Source organism: Pongo pygmaeus, chromosome 8 (genome assembly GCF_028885625.2).
Source record: "Pongo pygmaeus isolate AG05252 chromosome 8, NHGRI_mPonPyg2-v2.0_pri, whole genome shotgun sequence".
NCBI classification, from domain to species: domain Eukaryota; kingdom Metazoa; phylum Chordata; class Mammalia; order Primates; family Hominidae; genus Pongo; species Pongo pygmaeus.
Genome location: NC_072381.2, coordinates 37,477,794 through 37,498,483, shown reverse-complemented (window position 1 = coordinate 37,498,483; position 20,690 = coordinate 37,477,794). Strand labels below are relative to the sequence as shown.

Sequence of the window (20,690 nt, the reverse complement as noted above, 5' to 3'; positions counted from 1 at the left end):
GCCCTTTAGACTTTGCATAACTTTGCATTTTAGACTCTGTTTTATAAAAAGAATAGCTTGAAGAGAATTTATAAATGCCTAAACTTGAGGAGACAGTTTTTCTAATTAAAAGAAACTAAAAAAATAGTAAAGAGAAATATAATCTGGCAGGATCAGGTGATAATGGCAGGCAAGAGGAAACATCTGGAAAATGTACAGGGGGTAATCACAGGCCCACTCTTTCTGGGCACTGAGCTTGACTCCTGCTACTGAGATTTACAGCCTTGAAGAAATACGAGTTCAACATCTGCTTATATATTCCCAAATGGTGCATGCAGCTAAGAACAGTGCTTATGATACTGATTACCTTAGAAACTGCATGGTCCATTCCTGCAAATACTTTTTTTGTTGTTGTTGTTGTTGTTGTTGAGACAGAGTTTCCCTCTTATTTGCCCAGGCTGGAGTGCAATGGTGCTGCTGAGACCAGCTAGGTCGGGGAGACCCTAACCCAGCGGTGCTAAGGAATTAAAGACACACACACAGAAATATAGAGGTGTGGAGTGGGAAATCAGGGGTCTTACAGCCTTCAGAGCTGAGCGCCTTGAACAGAGATTTACTCACATATTTATTGACAGCAAGCTAGTGATAAGCATTGTTTCTATAGATTATACATTAACTAAAAGTATTCCTTACGGGAAACAAAGTGATTGGCTGAAATAAAGGGATGGGCTCTGGCTAGTTATCTGCAGCAGGAGTATGTCCTCAAGGCACAGATTGCTCATGCTGTTGTTTGTGGTTTAAGAACACCTTTAAGCGGTCTTCCACCCTGGGTGGACCAGGTGTTCCTTGCCCTCATTCCAGTAAACCCACAACCTTCCAGCGTGGGCGTCATGCCATCATGAACGTGTCACAGTGCTGCAGAGATGTTGTTTATGCCCAGTTTTGGGGCCAGTTTACGGCCAGATTTTGGGGGCCTATTCCCAACATGGTGCGATCTCGGCTCACTGCAACCTCCACCTCCTGGGTTCAAGCAATTCTCCTGCCTCAGCTTCCTGAATAGCTGGGATTACAGGCATGCGCCACCATGCCCACCTAATTTTGTTTTTGTATTTTTAGTAGAGAAGGGATTTCTCCATGTTTGTCAGGCTGGTCTAGAACTCCCAACCTCAGGTGATCTGCCTGCCTCAGCCTCCCAAAGTGCTGGGATTACAGGCATGAGCCACCGCACCTAGCCCATTCCTGCAAATATTTGCATATTCTCCATGCCCAGATGGAACTGCTATTGGAGTAAGTCCTACATGGCAACCTCCAAGTCCATTTGAAAATTTCCATTATTTTTAGGCCCCAAGGGCCAATCTGATTATATGTAGAAGCCCCATCTATTGAAAGATGAAATAAAATGAATAGCATTGTCAAAAATTTTCCTTGTATTAATGCTTTAGTGGCTATTTAAAAAAAACCTCAGATAAAAGGATAACAACTGAATTTATTCTTTAGGAATTTAGTACGATACGTTGATAAATATTGTATGGCAATGTAAATTTCATGTTATATGAAATGATACATTTTAGGATTTCTATGATTTCCATGTTATACCCATATTTTAAAAAGTATGCTAAGAAAAATATTCACTAGCCGACTGGGACATTTCCCTGTTCACTTATTTTCTGTAATTTAGCACACATAACTCTTTTTAAAAGGCTATCATTAGCCCTCCTTTTCTTTTGTTTTTCTTTTTTTTTTTTTTTTTAAGACAGAGTCTTGCTCTGCTGCCCAGGGTGGAGTGCAGTGACATGATCTCTGCTCACTGCAACCTCTATCTCCTCCCAGGTTCAAGCGATGCTCCTGCCTCAGCCTCCCAAGTAGCTGGGTTTGCAGGCACGTGCCACTACGCCCGGATAAGTTTTGTGTATTTGGCAGAGACAGGGTTTCACCATGTTGGCCAGGGTGTCTCAAACTCCAGACTTCGAGTGATCCACCCGCCTCGGTCTCTGAAAGTCCTGGGATTAGAGGTGTGAGCCACCGTACTTGGCCAGTTCTCATTTTCTTAATATAAAATAACCTATGATTTAAGACTATTGGCACTGTTCAATTTACTCATCTATCTGCTTTTTTATAAAGCATTCAGTGGCTAAATTTGATTGGTTTAAGTGTAAACAAACAAACAAAAAAAATCACTTAGGGCAGAGAGATAAAGCCATTACAGTGTAACTGCCTATTGTTCCTTCTGGCTGTTAAAGTGTGATCAGTAACTGACTCACAGGTAAATCGTTTTGAGAGATTTCATTTTGCTTATCTGGCCTTGCCTGATATCAGAGGTGCTCACTGGTTGTTTTTAGATCTGGCAAGAGTTAGCTAGTCAAACCTCTGTACTGAATACTCATGCTGGAAATCTTAATTCTGTATTCCTATGACTTGGAAAGGAACCAACTGCTCTAGGATTTGTTATTGTAGAAAAAAATCCGTTTAAAATGACTGAATACTCACTTTTATTCTTGACTAAGTCTTGGAAGGTAGTGATTCATTAGGATTTTTTTTTCCTTCAAACATTTAGTTTTAGTTTGAATTTGGCCCCAATTCTGAATAAAAAATGTGTAGCCTTGAGCTGAGTTACTTCAAGTAACAATCATCTTTAAGCTAGTTTATTTTTGTTTTACATAACCTATTAAAATCCTACATCTTCACTTAATGGGATAGTATAATTTAATTGACTTAACTAATTTAATCCATGTTAACAAATTAATTCCATCATCTCGGTGACTTAATAAACAGATGTCTTATCCATTCACCCCCAACTGTGTTGCAGGTCCGGGGATTCTCCAGGGAAGCTCTCTTCTGAGTAGTAACTCAAGAATCGAGTCTGTTTCCATCTTCAGGCTTCACATTATCAACATAATCACTCTGGCAGAAGATGAAAGAGGGAAAGAAAACTCATGCCTCAACTTTGAAAGAGCATTCCTCCTTCTGTCTAATTGGCCAGAATTAATCACATGGTCCCAAAATAACTGGAAGGGAGGATGGGAAAGAAAGCCTTTCTATCTGACTAGGACAACGAAATGAGATTCAGACAATCAACAAATATCCTCAACAACATCGTAGTTTGTCAAACCTAGCAACATGAAAAAGGATAATACATTATTCCAAGCAGGGCTTATCCAGGGAATAAAAGACTAGTTCAACATTTAAAAATTAATGTAATTCATCTTATCAACCTAATGAAGAAGGAAGAAACATGTGAGCATCCGCATAGATATAGAAAAAATACTTGACAGAGTTCAGCATCTATCCATTATAAAAACTCTTTAACAATCTGGAAATAGAAGAATACTTCCTTAAGAAAAAAAGAGTCTACAAAAAAATTATAGCTAACATCATACTTAATATTGGAAGACTGAATTCTTTCTCCCTAAGATTAAGAAGATAAAGCTGGGCCGGGCGCGGTGGCTCACGCCTATAATCCCAGTACTTTGGGAGGCTGAGGTGGGCGGATCACGAGGTCAGGAGATCGAGACCATCCTAACATGGTGAAACTCCGTCTCTACTAAAAATACAAAAAAATTAGCCAGGCGTGGTGGCGGGCGCCTGTAGTCCCAGCTACTCGGGAGGCTGAGGCAGGGGAATGGCGTGAACCCAGGAGGCGGAGCTTGCAGTGAGCCGAGATCGGGCCACTGCACTCCAGGCTGGGTGACACAGCGAGACTCCATTTCAAAACAAAAAAAAAAAAAAAAAAAAAGAAGATAAAGCTGTCCACTCTTACTACTCCCATTAACATAATGTTGAAGGTCTTAGCTAGTGCAATAAAAAAACTTATAAAATAAGCTAGGCGTGGTGGCTCACGTTTGTAATCCCAGCACTTTGGGAGGCCGAGGCGGGCGGATCACGAGGTCAGGAGATCGAGACCATCCTGGCTAACACGGTGAAACCCTGTCTCTACTAAAAACACAAAAAATTAGCCAGGCATGGTGGTGGGCACCTGTATTCCCAGCTACTCAGGGGGCTGAGGCAGGAGAATGGCGTGAACCCTTGAGGTGGAGCTTGCAGTGAGCAGAGATTGTGCCACTGCACTCCAGCCCGGGTGACAGAGCAAGACTCCATCTCAAAACAATCAAACAAACAAAAATAATAAAATGAATAAATAATAAATAAGTAAAATTAAAACAATTTTCATATGACATAATTATGTAGAACATTCTAAAAAATCTATAAACAAGCTATGAGAACTATTGTGCAAACTTAGCAGGTCACATGAAATAGGGTCAATATGCAAATCTAAATCACATTTATATCTGCTAGCAATGAACAATTGAAAATGAAAATTTTAAAATTACACACAAAAAAATTAGGTAGAAATCTAACAAAATATGTTCAAAGTATATGCACTGAAAACAATAAAACACTAATGAAAGAAATCAATAAAGATGAAAAAAACTGAAAAAGAGAGATATACCATGCTTATAGTTGGAAGAATTCAAACTCAAATTTGCTGAGATATTAATTGTCTCTAAATTGAGTTATAGATTCAACACAATTCCAATGAAAATCCCAGCAGGATTTGTTGTAGAAATCAACAGACCGTGTGTAAAATTTATGTAGAAAGGCAAATAGTCAAAAAAAATTGTAACAAAGTTGGAGGATTTGTTCTACCTAATCTCAAGACTTATTACAAAACTACACCAATCAAAAAGGCATGATATTAGCCTAAGAGTGGACATATAAATAAATGAAATATAATAGAGCCAGGATCAGCAAACCATAGCTCCTGGGGCCAAATTCAGCCTAGCAACACAGCTGCACTTATTCAATTGTATATTTTCTATAGCTGCTTTTGTGGTAAAGAGAATTAAGTAGTTACGACAAACATTATGTGGTCCAAAAAGCCTAAAATATTTATTTTCTGGCCTTTTACAAAAGGAAAAAAAAAATAGCTTGCTGCCCCTGGAATAGAATGTACAGAAAAACACTCACACATCTATGGTCAATTGATTTTTGACAAAGGTAAAAGACTATTAAATGGAGAAAGTATAATCTTTTTAACAAACAATGCTAGAACAATTGAAAATTCATATGCAAAACAAGCAAATACTTTGATGCATTGAATTTTTTAAATTAATAAAATTCAAAGTGAATTATAAATTTAAATGGAAAATCTAAAATTATAAAATTATTCAAAAGGATAAACTAAAAAAAAAAAAAATGACAGTACCAAATACCAGTTAGGAACTGGAGACATTGGAGACATACATTTCTGGGAAAAATGCAAAATGGTACAGCAACTTCACAAAAGAATTGGGAAGTTCTCAGAAAGCTAAACATATAATTATCATATGACCCAGCAACCTTCCTCCTAGGTATCATTCCAACTAAAATAAAAACTTATGTTAACACAAATACTTGTATGCGAATCTTTAAAGTGGCTTATTCAGAATCAACAAAAACTGGAAACCACTCAGTCACGCATCAGCCGGTGACTGGATAAGCTGTGATATATCCATACAATGGAATTCAGCAACAAAAGAAATAAACTACTGATACAAGCCACAACATGGATGAATTCTGAAGTGATTACTGTAAGTGAAGTATGTCAGATTCAAAAGACCGCATATTATATAATTCAGTTTTGAAATATGCAAAACCATAAGTATAGAGAAAAGATCAGTGGTTGCCAGGGAAGAGTTGACTTTAAAGCAACCTGGGGGTTTTTTTTGTTGATAAACTATTGTTTACCTTCATTTTTTGATGATCACATGAGTGTATGCATTTGTCCAAACTCACAAAACTATGTCCTAAAGAGGAAGAATATTTGTCTGCAGATTTTAACTTAATGAAAAAATAAGTATTTATTATCAAGTAATATAGGGCATAAATTATTTAGAGCAGCAGTCCCCAAACTTTTTGGCACCAGGGACTGGTTTTGTGGAAGACAATTTTTCCATCCATGAGCGGGGGATGGTTTTGGGATGATTTGAGCATATTACATTTATTTTGCACTTTATTTCTATTATTACTACATTGTAATAAATAATTAAATAATTTCACAACTCACCATAATGTAGAAGAGGTAGGAGCCCTGAGCTTGTTTTCCTGCAACTAGATGGTCCCATCTGGAGGTGATGGGAGACAGTGACAGATCATCAGGCATTAGATTCTCATAAGGAGCATGCAGCCTAGATCCCTTGCATGTGCAGTTCACAGTAGGGCTTATGAGAATCTAATGCTGCTACTGGTCTGACAGGAGGCAGAGCTCAGGCAGTAATTCGAGCAATGGGGACCAACTGTAAATACAGATGAAGCTTTGATCCCTTGGCTGCCACTCACCTCCTGCTATGCAGCCTGCTTCCTAACAGGCCCTTACTTGTCCAGGGTCGGGGATGCCTGACTTAGAGTATTACTGAATAATGGCTTGATGTTGGAGAAAGAAAACTTGGGTGAGATACCAGTTCTACTACTTCTGAGTAATACGAACTTGGGCAATTTGCTTATCTTACTGTGCCTTAATTTTGTTGCTTATCAATAGGAATAGTAATTATACCTAATCTTAGGGTAGGAGAAACAAATCAGGTAATGCCTGAAAACTACTTAAGGCAGCATCTAGCAAGTAGTACATATGGTACTAATGTGTAGGAATAGCAGGATGCTAGCATATGTTCCGCACAGATTCCTACCCACTGTCTTATTTCAACTGATCCATGTTTCGTTTAAATACCTACCATTTGTCAAGTACCAGAGGCAGTCAAGTGCACAGCTCTTGCAGAGTTTATGATCTCACTGAAAAAATGAGTTACACACATGAAAATATTTAATTAACCAAGACCTCATCTGGTCTGCAACATACACTGCCATGATATTACACAGAGGCACTGCATGCAGTCTTGGGTACAGAAATGCAGGGGATTAAGGTCTGTCGAGGCATCTGCCCTCAAGGTTATTACAACCTAGATGTAGAGATAAATATGAACACAGATCTCAAATCACTAACATATTTTAAAATGAAAGTGCAGGCCAGGTGCGGTGGCTCACGCCTGTAATCCCAGCACTTTGGGAGGCCGAGACAGGTGGATCACAAGGTCAGGAGACCGTGACCATCCTGGCTAACACGGTGAAATCCCGTCTCTACTAAAAAAAAATACAAAAAATTAGCCGGGCGTAATGGCGGGCGCCTGTAGTCCCAGCTACTAGGGAGGCTGAGGCAGGAGAATGGCGTGAACCCAGGAGGCGGAGCTTTCAGTGAGCCAAGATCGCGCCACTGCACTCCAGCCTGGGCGACAGAGCGAGACTCCATCTCAAAAAAAAAAAAAAAAAAAAAAAGGTGCAATAGGAGAAGTAAAATTTATCCCATTTCAGCAGGTGTAGCTAAAAGAAAAAAAAAAAAGTACAATGTACCCCCAAATTATTTATTTAGGAGGATTTAGAGGGGATAGACAGAGATAAGAAAAAAAGGCATTTCTTTAAAAGAGAGTACATATGTTTAAGTGTCAAAAGGAAATTGTGGTCAAAGACAACTTGAAATGTTGGAGAAATTCTTCTAGACCAGTTAGTTGAATCTTGAGTTAAGAGAAATAGAAATTTTATGGATAGTTTAGAAAAAAATGAGGACAAAATTGTAAACAATTTACAGTAGAAGAGAGTTTATTAATCCAAAATAACACTAGGAAATATAGTATTGCTATGTCTATGGTATCATGTGGGTGGAAGCTATTTGACCCACATTCTTTTTTTTTTTTTTTCATTGTTTAGAAAACAGAAGGGCTCGAAAGAAATTTAAGACTTTCTGTCCTCCCTCCTTCCTCTCGGAGTCTGGAAGCATCTGTTTTAAAACAGTGTCAGAGTCCCTGTGTTGATTAGCACCGCCTCTTGCTCAGTGGATTCTCACATACCTTCCTGCAAGCAATTCATTATTTCTTCCCACTCACTTACGCAGCTTCCTCTAGCTCACCAAGCAGAGGCCAGACGTGAGTGGCTTTCACACTGTCTGATATTCGGCTCACCTCCCACACTGTCTCAGAGCAGCCTCGTCCAGTGGGCAGAACACCGATTGGAATCCGAATCATTCCAAACAATGTCCTTAGCCCACAGTTCGAAGAATTCTAATACCAAACACACTGGACTGTGTATGTTGGGGTGTGGGAACACAGCGCTGTGGCAGATTCTATGTGGATATTTGACAAAACATCATGCATGGACATCTATGTAAGAACAACTGTCAAATGTCTATTGAGAGGAAAAACAGTATTTGGCTTATACAGCAGCTAAAGAAATGTGTCTGCGATTACAAAAACATTTGTTCTTTCAGAGGAACAGTTTGTCTTTATTGTTCTTATGATGGCTTTAGTTTTTGGTTTCACTCCCCACCTCCACTTAGCACCAGCAAAGAAGGTATAGAAACGTGGGTAAATGATTTCACCTCGCTGGTCTCTTGAATATAACTGAAGAATGGGTTGGACTGTGGTTGTGTTTCTTTCCAGCTACAGATTGTCCAAGCCCAGAGGCTTGAGGGCTGGGAGTTCACCCAGAGAGCAGGTGAGAGAGCCCAGCTCATGGTAGCTGCTCAGCACATGTTCAGTTCTTTTTCCCAAGGTGGCTCCTTAAATTCCTGTCCAGCCTTATAAATGCATGATCCTACAAAGGAATAATTAGAGGGAGAAGGTAAACATTGACAAGAAACATAAATAACCCCAAAAAACAAAGAATGATAATACGAAAGGGTCACTACACCACCCCCTCAATACCAAGTTGGTTTAGAAAGACAAGCAATGAAAAAATACAGAAGTTCGTTGTACTAAAGATAGGAAGAAAAAAAAACGAGGATGAAACCATGAACTAGAAAATCAGCCTCTGGAGTCCCGATGACTAGAACGAACAGGCCTATTTGCATCTCCTTTCACACCCCTGTTATCCGAACCCAGGGAGTGTCATTGTGCCCTTGACCAAAACGATCCCCCATGCTGGGAAGCCTAAAGCCAGGTATTCATGATTGCACAAAAGTACCAGATGTTGCAATCTTGGCTTATTGTTTATGCACATAATTAGATATATGTATTTCTATTTTGAGCTCTGCTGATGCGTTTTCAGCTAAATGGCCTAACAAGCACGTTATACATATAGAGAACTAAAAAGTCAAATTTTCCACAGATTCCAGCAATACTATGCATTAACTTCCTCTGAGGTGCAGTTTATGCACACGAAAACACCAGAGCCCTAACTGCTGCTGGGTTTACCTAAACTAAGTTAAGACCTCAGAACAAAGTTATTTACTTAGCACGGAGCCAAATGACCAGTCTGAAGTTTTTAGGGAGATAACCTTTAACCTAACTCCTGGGGGAAAAACAAAGCAATGAAATAAGATTTGTGTCTTCTGTGAAAACAAAAGTAACTCTTGCTCTAAAATATCCACCCCCTTCTTTTAAGGAACAACCAAAACCCCCAAAACACAAAACCTCAAGTTATCTCTGAAAACGCAATTAAAAGCATGAATTTCCAATTCAACTGCAAAAGAAAAAAAATTATTGGTTCTGCCATGCTCTTAATGTATCCTAAATACTGATTGCTATCAACTGACAGAGTTACAAACAGAGAATATGGTCAGAGGACAAAGCACACAAAGAAAATTGCCCGTGAAATAGGGGTTTTAAATTCTCAAAGGCTCATATTTTCCCCAAATGATTGAAGGGGGAGATTGTGGGAAGACGAATGGTATTGAAAAGAAAGTACACCTCAATGTAAGAAAATATTTTTAAAAATCGTGTTGGTAGCTCATCCCCAAACCTCCAGACTGTCACTGTGTGTGTTTGTGCCATGTGTACTTTTATGGCTTATTTTTTTTTTTTTTTTTTTTTTTTGAGACGGAGTTTCACTCTGTCACCCAGGCTAGAGTGCAGTGGTGCGATCTCCGCTCACTGCAAGCTCTGCCTCCCGGGTTCATGCCATTCTCCTGCCTCAGCCTCCCGAGTGGGACTACAGGTGCCCGCCACCATGCCCAGCTAATGTTTTGTATTTTTAGTAGAGATGGGGTCTCACCGTGTTAGCCAGGATGGTCTCAATCTCCTGACCTCGTGATCCACCCACCTCGGCCTCCCAAAGTGTTGGGATTACAGGCGTGAGCCATTGCACCCGGCCAACTTTTATGGTTTTTAGGCTCAAAGAAACAATGACTTTGCACCAAGAAAAAAATATATATTTATGTATGTATGTAACTATATATACTATACATATTATACTATTTGGTATAAATATATCTAACATATTGGTGGAGAAAAAAACGTGGTTTTATTTCTATAGGGAGGAGAGAAATCTGAAAAAGAGAACATTTACTTGTGTGAATGCAATAAATTCTAGAGCAAACTTAAACAGTAAAATAATATAACATTGAATCGTTTAAAAAAGTTACTAGAAGAGTGCCAATGAAGGAATGCACTATTAATGCATTTGTTTATTTTTATGTGAGCTATGTTAATTGATTACCAAATACTACTGCTTTTTTGAAAAAAAATTGAATTTTTTTTTTGCTCTGTCACCCAGGTTGCAGTGCAATGGTGCGATCTCTGCCCACTGCAACCTCTGCCTCCTGGGTTCAAGCAATTCTCCTGTCTCAGCCTCCCAAGTAGCTGGGATTACAGGTGCACACCACCACACTCGGCTAATTTTTGTGTTCTTAGTAGAGATCGTGTTTAGCCACGTTGGCCAGGCTGGTCTCGAACTCCTGACCTCAGGTGATCCGCCCCCCTCGGCCTCCCAAAGTGGTGGGATTACAGATGTGAGCCACCACACCTGGCTGGAAATTTTTATAGTCAGCATAAAAGTGTGTGTGTGTATATATATTGTGTGTGTATACACACACACACATTCTGTATATTTTTTTTCTCTATTTTCTTAGAAAAGAAATCTTGGCCAGGCATGGTGGCTCATGCCTGTAATCCCACCACTTTGGGAGGCCAAAGAGGGCGGATCACAATGGCAGGAGTTCAAACGCTGTCTGTACTAAAAATACAAAAATTAACTGGGCATGGTGGCACGTGCCTGTAATCCCAGCTACTTGGGAGGCTGAGGCAGGAGAATTGCTTGAACTGGGACCCGGAGCTGGAGGTTGCAGTGTGTAGAGGTCATGCCATTGCACTCCAGGCAGGGCTACAGAGGGAGACTCCGTCTCAAAAAAAAAAAAGGAAAGAAAAGAAATCCAAGGAGAACAGGAGGAAAAGCAAACCTAATATTTTAAAGTCAAGTTCTTCTCAGAGTCTCTCATGGAAAGAAACCATCACTCCGTCAGCCAAGAGAGAGGCCAGAGAAGGGAGGAGCTGCTGGGGAGAGAGGACTGGCCAGAACCCGAGTCTCCTGCACCATCATTAGGATGAGGAATTCTGGGCTGTCATAGTGAATATGGGAGCTGCATGAAGAAGAAGAGCAGGGCATTGGTTTTGTTTTGCTTTAACATGTGCCATGCGGCCTCCTGGAACCATCCCCTCTAACATGGAGGGAAAGCAGGAACAGGCTGTGGATGTGGGCACACAGCCAGGAAAGAGGCAGCGTCGCCTCTGCCCGCCTGGGCGGGACATTTGCCAGGTGATACCTTTCAGCGCCTGAGGATGTGAACACAAATGACAAACTCCTTTCCACGTGCCGTTGTTCTAATCCAAAATTGCTACGCTTCTTCAGTTGTTAGGGGAGTAAACATGTGCTGCTTTGCACACATTGGTTTTACTCCTTTGACTTCTTCCTTTCTCCTTCTAAAAAAGTGGTACCCAGTATTTTCTCACCAGTATTCTATTGCCCTGTTGCAGCCAGATTTTATGGTGGCAGAAAGCATTAGCAAACCAGGCCAAGAAACACACGGAATTTGATTTGCTATGAAATTGTACATTGCATTTCCAACTATTTCCATCATTATAGTAATTGACTTATTTCTGCTTTTATGCTGACTATAAAAAGTTTCTATTTTTTCAGAAAAGCAGTAGTATTTGATAATAAATGAACATAGCTCAGATTCCAATAAACAAAATCATTAATAGTGCATTCCTGCATTTGCCAAGTTTTAATAACTTTTTTAGAAGATTGAATGTTTTATTATTTTATCCTTTAAATTTGCTCTAGTATTTAATACATTCACACAAATAGATTGACTCTATTTTAGAATTCTCTCATCCCTATAGAAATAAAACCATGTTTTATCTCCACCAATATATTACATTATATTTAGTACATATAACAATGTATAATATATAAAATTATGTAACATGAATTACATAAATATCACAAACAAAAAATTGCTGTTAAATATTTTTACTTAGGTGACTATTTCAAGATAAGCGATTGCCAGATATCCTTTGTTTTATCTTCACTCTGTTATTATTAAAATGAAATCTATGGATTTGTCACTCTCTATGTATATAAACCCCCTTGGTTAAAAAATAAATCTTTTTACAGACTGTGCTCACCACATGACAAAACACTTATCTGGATTTTAGATGTTAAATGTGATCTCAATGAAAATTATGCAATGATAATTGCAAATACTGTTATCAAAAAGTACCATAGTTTATGAAGTTAATGTTTATTTTTCTGTAGCTACATACTATTCTCTTTCTGATATTGCCTAATTCCATCACAGTTTGTCTATGTTCTATGTGTCAAAGACTTATTCTTAAACAGAAATGAAACTTCAGGTGCACAGAGCGGGTAATGATTCTACCTCTCTGAGAAAAAAGAGGTGAAATCAGGTTATCTATGAAACTCCTGTGGGGCCAGAAATGTGAATACAAAGGCAGAGCCCTGTAGCGAGTGACACCCGGCATCCCACAGTCCACCTCAAAAACAGCTAAAGGAGTCGTTGCTCCATGACCTATTTTGCCCACAAGACAGTTGGATGCCATGTGACAGTCTATTTTAGGGATAAAATTATTGCTAAATCAGAGTATCCTTCATGACCCCTTAAATCTGGGAATTGGAGTTGCTCAATTTTTCGGCAGTCATTAGAAAGAAACTTGCTGGCTGTGTCTACATATGTAATGATACAAATGCAAAAGAGAAGTTCCCACTTCATTTTTATGGCAGAGAGTCTGAGAAATTCTGTTCACTGTGTGTGTCTGGATCAGTAGGCTATGTGAAAGGAAAATATCTTGTCCCCAAAATCACTGAGGAAAACTCAAGCCTGGAACTGCTTAGGGCAAACCTGCCTCCCATTCTGTTCAAAGTCACTCTTCTGCTCACTGAGACAGATGTATATCTGATTGCCTCCTTTAGAGAGGCTAATCAGAAACTCAAAAGAATGTAACCATTTGTGTCTCATCTATCTGTGACTTGGAAGCTCCCTCCCAGCTTCATTTGGAGTTTTCCTGCCTTTGCTTCAAGTTGTCCCGCCTTTCCAGACCGAACAAATGTACTTCTTACATATATTGATTGATGTTTCATGTCTCCCTAAATGTATAAAACCCAGCTGTGCCCTGACCACCTTGGGCACATGTCTCCAGGACTTCCTGAGGCTGTGTCATGGGTGCGTCCTCAACCTTGGCAAAATAAACTTTCTAAATTAACTAAGACCTGTCAAATTTTGGGGGTTCATAGCTACTACTCATTAATTTGGCCAAAGCTTATTACTCAGGACCATTTTGATAAGAATTATTTAACCGAAATCTAAATTAAATGAATTCGATTTTGTATTTTTGATTTATTTCTTTATTTTTCTGAGATGAAGTTTCACTCTTGTTGCTGGAGCGCAATGGTGTGATCTCAGCTCACTGCAACCTCTGCCTCCTGGGTTGAAGCGATGCTCCTGCCTCAGCCTCCTGAGTAGTTGGGATTACAGGCACCCGCCACCACGCCCAGCTAATTTTTGTATATTTAGTAGAGACGGGGTTTCACCATGTTGACCAGGCTGGTCTTGAACTTCTGTCCTCAGGTGATCCACCCACCTAGTCCTCCCAAAGTGCTGGGATTACAGGCTTGAGCCACTGCACCCAGCCCGACATTATTTTCTTTCTTTTTTTCTTTTTTTTTTTTTTTTTTGAGACAGAGTCTTGCTCTGTCACCCAGGCTGGAGTGCAGTGGGGTGATCTCGGCTCACTGCAAGCTCTGCCTCCCGGGTTCACACCATTCTCCTGCCTCAGCCTCTTGAGTAGCTGGGACTACAGGAGCCCACCACCATGCCTGGCTAATTTTTTGTGTTTTTTTGTATTTTTAGTAGAGACGGGGTTTCACCGCGTTAGCCAGGTTGGTCTCCATCTCCTGACCTCGTGATCCACCCACCTCCGCCTCCCAAAGTGCTGGGATTACAGGCGTGAGCCACCATGCCTGGCCATTTTCAGGTATCTTTATAGCAATACCCCACTTCTCAGTACCAATTTTCTGTGTTAGACGATTCTTGCACTGCTATAAAGAAGCATCTGAGACTGGGTAATTTAAAAGAAAGGAGCTTTCCTTGGCACACAGTTCTGCAGGCTGTACAGGAAGCATGACAGCACCTGCTTGTGGGGAATCCTCAGGAAGATTCCAATCATGGCAGGAGGCAAAGGAGGAGCAAGCATCTTACATGGTGAAAGCAGGAGTAAGAGTGAGAGGGGAAGTGCCATACACTTTCAACGCCAGATGTCTCGAGAATTCACTATTGCAAAGACAGCACCAAGGGCATGGTGCTAAACCATTCGTGAGAAATCCACCCTTATGATCCAATCACTTCCCATCAGGCCATACCTCCAGTATTGAGGATTACGATTTAACATGAGATTTGGTGGGGACACAGATCTAAACCATATCACCATTTCTTCAATTAAAAAAAAAAAATTGAGAAGGCTTTATTATTGGAATTTATGAAATGTACTATAATACTAAAACATGAAATTCCAGGTAAATAGTGGATACTTAATAAATATCTGTTGAATGAATGAATGAAAAAAAACTTTGATTCTACTTTATCTCCTTCTTATTTTGCATATTTTACCCCCATTTTAGTTTATACATTATCTTTTATGGAAAGAGAAGAAATGAAGAACCTGTGTTCACAAGATGTACAAAACTACTGAAATCTAAATACTCATGGAATTACTCATGTGGGTGTGTGTTTGCATTTTTTTATAATTTAAGTTCTGTTTCATTTGATCTTGTTTTCAACAAAAATCCAAACTGTCTTTATATTGATAAGACTAGTAACTTTGCTAGACATTTTCCTAGTATTTTCAAAGCTATACTAACATGAAAACTATACATGTGCGTGTATGCCTGCATTCTTTGTAAATCTTGGTATTTATTTATATTATTCAAGTAAAATGTTAGCTTAATTCCTTTTCATGTGGCATATTTTTGTGTACTTGGTTCTCAGTGAGACATTTAGTTATATAATTGTGGACTCTATAGTAACTTTCTGAAATATTTATAAAAAAAATTTTTTTTTAAATCATTCATCTAAGTGATTATTGACACATAATTTTTATCTATCACTCATTAACCTTACAATTTTTAGCTTCAATAAAACTGACCCAAGATTGAGGACTATGGCAAAACCAGGTGAGCCCATCAGATATATCTATCAGATATGCGGTGACCTATTATAAAGGAATGCTTGTCATTTCCTGCCTTGCATATCAATTTTTTTTTTTTTTTTTTTTGAGGCAGAGTCTCGCTGTCGCCCAGGTTGGAGTGCAGTGGAGCCATCTCTGCTCACTGCAGGCTCCGCCCCCCGGGGTTCACGCCATTCTCCTGCCTCAGCCTCCCTAGTAACTGGGACTACAGGCGCCCGCCACCTCGCCCTGCTAATTTTTTGTATTTTTAGTAGAGACGGGGTTTCACCGTGTTAGCCAGGATGGTCTCGATCTCCTGACCTCGTGATCCACCCGCCTCGGCCTCCCAAAGTGCTGGGATTACAGGCGTGAGCCACCCCGCCCGGCCCTGCCTAGCATATCAATTTACTGCAATGTTATTTTCATGGAAAATGCTGTTTAACAGGTCTAAAAGAAAAGTTTTCTATATTTTCTGAGTTAATTTGCTGACCTCTGTCACCAAATTATCTAAAATAATGTATTTTTAATTGCCAAAAGCATGAGTGTCTGCATGTGTATTTGTATGTGTAGAGAAATAAAGAAAACTGCATTGTTTTATTTAGTGCATTTGTGTGAAATACGTGTCTGAAAGAATGGACGAGACACCACCATCAGTACCACGCCACATCTATAAAAACAGAAGCACTAATCAAAATATGTTTTATTAGAACCTGCCTTTGGTTTTTCTTGGAAGAGTAGATTTCATCAGGTTTTAGGGCAGGAATGTACTCAGTCTTTCACAGCACAATATTGAGGGTCTGATTATTCCCCCAACTCATGGATAAATATTCTATTATAAAAATATTCCATTGTTATTATGGGTCCAGGGAAAGGGGGGGGTAAAATCTAGAGACAGAGGTAAACTTACCATTAAAGGTAGAGATGGGATCTGAAAATATTAATATTCCCACTAGTTGCTGGAGATTCCTTTCTGATTTTCCTCTGTGTTTCCCCTAATGTTTCCATTCAGACCAAGACAAAAACTAGGATGTGATTTGGAATAAAAAGTGATCTCCTACGAATCCAGACTCGCGCAATGGCTGGGCCCTCACTGGCTCCCTGAGCAACAAAGGTAGGTGAGCCTTACTACTGTTCTTAGGAACCTGGCGTTCACAGGGTTGCAGGGCCCTGGTACATTTGTGAGTGAATACATGGACGCATGTTTACGGGAATCTCCTATGCTATCTCTCAGACACAGATAAACTTGTCAGCCACTTACCAGGCATTGAAAACTGTTCCAGACCCAAAATATCATCCCATCAGTCCACCAGCCACTCAGAAATTCTCTAGAGTTGAGTCACCCCTTATGTAGGCCAAGTTCCTGTTAAATACCAATAGTTTTAATTAGGGGAGAAGTAACATATTAACCCATTAGTAAATCTCAGCTGTTTTGCAGCCAGCAGGACTTTCAAGAAAAGGGACAGATGGCAGAATGCATGATTCCAGATTGATGCAGACCATGGGTACTGAGTGAAATGTGAAAATCATGACAGGGCACAGTGGACAATGCAATTGTATGTGGTGAGAATGAATATCTTGCCATTTTGAAGGATACCAAGATAAGGCTTTATCCTTGAGAGACAAGACTTGCAATAACTACAGTGCCACATCTACTGTGATAACAGCTGTAAGTCAGACATTAAAACATGAGTAAAACCTAATACATTTCTTCATAAAGGTATCATCAACTAAGCTCAGAAAATCACAATAAAAGTACACAAATAATAAAAGCACAGCAATCGATATAAAGTATCAGTAAATACTTGTCTAAATGAACAAGCATCCCTGTAGAAGTATTAGTAATGGAACACAGAATTTCAAAGAAGGGTGAAAAAGTATATCTAGCTGTACTTGTCACTAAAGACTTTAGAAAAATTAGGCAGTTTTAAAGGCTGGGTAAGATGTTAGCAGGTTGATATAAAAGGAAGGAGGAAAGGGACAGCACGTCTGGTACACAGAACAACATTAACCATGGCACAGGGCTGGGAAAGTTGAACAGATATTTAGGAACCTGCTTAGAGTTCACTTCGGTTATAGCACAAGAAACATAGGAGAAACAGTGGAGAAAAAGGAAAAAGGGATAGCCCTGTTTTAAGGGAGAACACTGAAAACCATTAAATGTTGGACTAAGGTGCATGTATTTAATGACAGAAATGCACTGAAGTTTTTAATTGGAATTTTAAAAACAGAAAATGACATCATTGTTACCCAAGTTAGAAAATATCAGTCCTACAAAATGGAAGTCACATGCAAGATTAGCGACAGGAAGAGACACCAGGGTCCATCAGATGTCCAGGATGGATATCCAGGACATGTGGCAGAGAATCTTTAGAAAAGTGACTAGGCTGTGAGGGCAAAGAGGATGAAAAAGGGTCAGAACAATTTTTGAGTTTCAATTCTACAAAGCTGTCACATAGGGTAGTTTGCAGAATAGGTAAAAAAGGGCAAAAAAGAAGACAATGTAGTGTTTGTTCTCGTTTGGTTTACAATGGACACATAAAGGAAAATGTTCTCCAGATATCCAGTGAAAGATTTTGGCAGACAGTGGAAAATGTAGCTTTTGGATTCAGGAGGTCATCAGGTGTAAAGGACAATGTCTGTGTGGGATTTACAGGGAAGTCGACAAGGGTTGACTAAGAAGCCAAATGGAGGATCTGAGCAAGCTGGGGAACATGTGGAGTTAGCGTGATCTCCAAGTTTACACGACACTTCTAGGAACAGGAGAAAAGATGAGAGACTTTAGGAATTACTCAAGTATGAGAATTAGCAAAATGCTCAAGTAGATGAGGGAGAAAATCACAGAGAAAAAATGTCTCAATAACTCAATTAACTGGAATCATTTAATGGCAAGCTCAGTCATTTTCTAGAAATGATGTCATATGATGCTACAACCTTTATTTCTAGCTTCTCATCTATAAATTACCTTGAGAATCTTAAAAAATGAAAATAAAGTTCATCTTCTAGCTTCAAGGAAAATATCTGTGTTTATGTGAGGCAGACTCTTGCTTCGACCCTTATGACATAGAACACGTGTGTTCTCTTGTACCCCAAACAGTTGCGGCTTCATCAGGGTTTTCTTTCTTTCTTTCTTTTTTGACAGCGTAAAGAGGTGTTTTTTTTAATCGTGTGTATGTAACATTAGGCAAAATTATTTAAAGTCAATAAATTTTTATTCGACAAATTCCATGTTGTGATTTCTTTCACTCTCCATCAAGGTCACTTTAAAGCCTCTAAAGAACTGGTGTCAAAATTTATCTTCAAAAGATTTATCTTCAAGTTAGCCCTTTTTAATGAAACTGATGCTTATTTTAATCCAGTTGTCCTGTCAGCCCATAATTATTTTATTTTGGTTTCTGTCATCTCCTTTTTACATGGATATACTGATGAAGACTTCAAAATTCACCTACGGAAAAATCAAGAATCTTTGGGGTCTAATTTCTTCAACCAACTTACTTTAGGGTCATTTTTAGTATAGGTGGATCTGCCTGGTTCTCAATTTGATGCCCTAAGTGATCATACTCAAGAATAGTACAGATGTGTGGAATATGTCAATACCTTTAACTCCAGACATCATGTTCTCAAGATAAAAGCTTTAAAAACCAAATGCCATCTTCTGTATCAAGTCAACATGAAATTGGAATACAAATTTAATACAGCTGAGGATTTCCCTCATATCCCATGCTTTTTAACTATCTATTCTACAGTCCTAAAATCAACCTTTTTAAAATTAAGAGTCAGGGTCTGTCTTTGCTGCCCAGGCTGGAGTACAGTGGTGCCATCAAAGCTCAGTGCAGCCTGCAACTCCTGGGGTCAATCTTCCTGCCTCAGCCTCCTCTTCCTGAGTAGCTGCAAGTACAGGCACATGCCCCTAAACCCAGCTAATTTTTAATTTTTTGTAGAGATAAGGTGTTACTTTCTTGCCCAAGCTGGTCTTAAACTCCTGGCTTCAAGCAGTCCTCTAATCTCAGTCTCCCAAAGTATGGGGATGGCAAGCATGAGCCACTGAGCCTAGCCTGGAACCAACCTCTATGGTTATCAATACTCCCATCAGTTAACTGTCTCAGGTATCATAATATCCCTTCTTATATGTATCAAAACTCATACTGAACAATGTGTTCCAGGTTGCAAAAGAGGACTTATTTTTTGCACCTATCCATAAGTCTTTGCCCACAAGTTAAACAAAAACATACATAAGTGCAGTCATCAGGGTTTTCTTGACCACTGAACTCCAAACATCATCTTTGCCTGTGTGACCAAGAAAACAAATTCTAGCTGGACTTTTTAGTAGTTACAGAGAATGACAACCAACAAAGCAACTCAAAAGATTAAAAGCAATGCTCGAATTGACTCCTAATAATTACTCCTATTACCAAATGGCAGTCAGTGGTTGTTTTCTCCCATTTCTCAGTTTTTCACATGCTTTCTGATTGTAATAAATTTGTGAATCAGCAGGGGAAGAATGTAGTATGAGGAACTTAGATATTCTTGTGATTGCTGCAGAAAACAAAATAACTGATGAGCTGAAGAAAACTAGTCTGTGTAATGGATTTTGTGGCCTTTGAAATTATTACAAAAGTTCATAAAGTGTTTTGTTTCATTCATTTTATTTATTTATTCTAAAGATTTTTCATTAAATATTTAATCAAATTAAATAATAAATAGCATATAGGCTGTGTAGAATGCTCTGGAGAAAAAGATAAAGAATGCATGGACTCTGCCCTCAGGGTGCTTCTGGTCTCATAAGAAAGATAAGGCATATACAAAAATAACTATGATGCTAAGTAAAATATTGTCAACAGCAACTTGCATTTCTCTTACAGAGTAACTGTTATAACCAGAATGACCTTTCCACCATAAGCAACTATAAAAATGAAACACAGGCACTATACGGCTGTGATACTTGAAAGAATGAAAACACATAAAGTGAGCTTCCTGATGGCTCCAGCCTTTTGCCTGGAGGCACTTTCTAGAAATAATTCGGAGATGTGCTGTCCAAGCAGAGAAGAGTGATCTCACTGAAATGGGTAGTCAGAAATCAGAGTTCAAGGCTGTCAGGCAGTCTGCATGTACAGGAAAGGGAAAAGTACAGGAAGAAGTGGTGCTAAGAAGCAGCCATGGAAATGTACATAGCTTTCTCCAAGTTCTTGGGGGAATACCAAGCAGCACACAGAGATCTCACTGAAAAACCAGGCA

General features: G+C 39.3%; 1 non-coding gene across 1 annotated transcript; it reads right to left on the bottom strand.

Moving 5' to 3' along the window:
- Positions 1 to 19,568: 19,568 nt before the first annotated feature.
- On the bottom strand, positions 19,569 to 19,696 carry LOC129007007 (small nucleolar RNA SNORA40). The gene has a single exon (XR_008492189.1). It is a non-coding gene; the product is annotated as a small nucleolar RNA SNORA40 (small nucleolar RNA).
- Between the last annotated feature and the right edge of the window lie 994 nt (positions 19,697 to 20,690).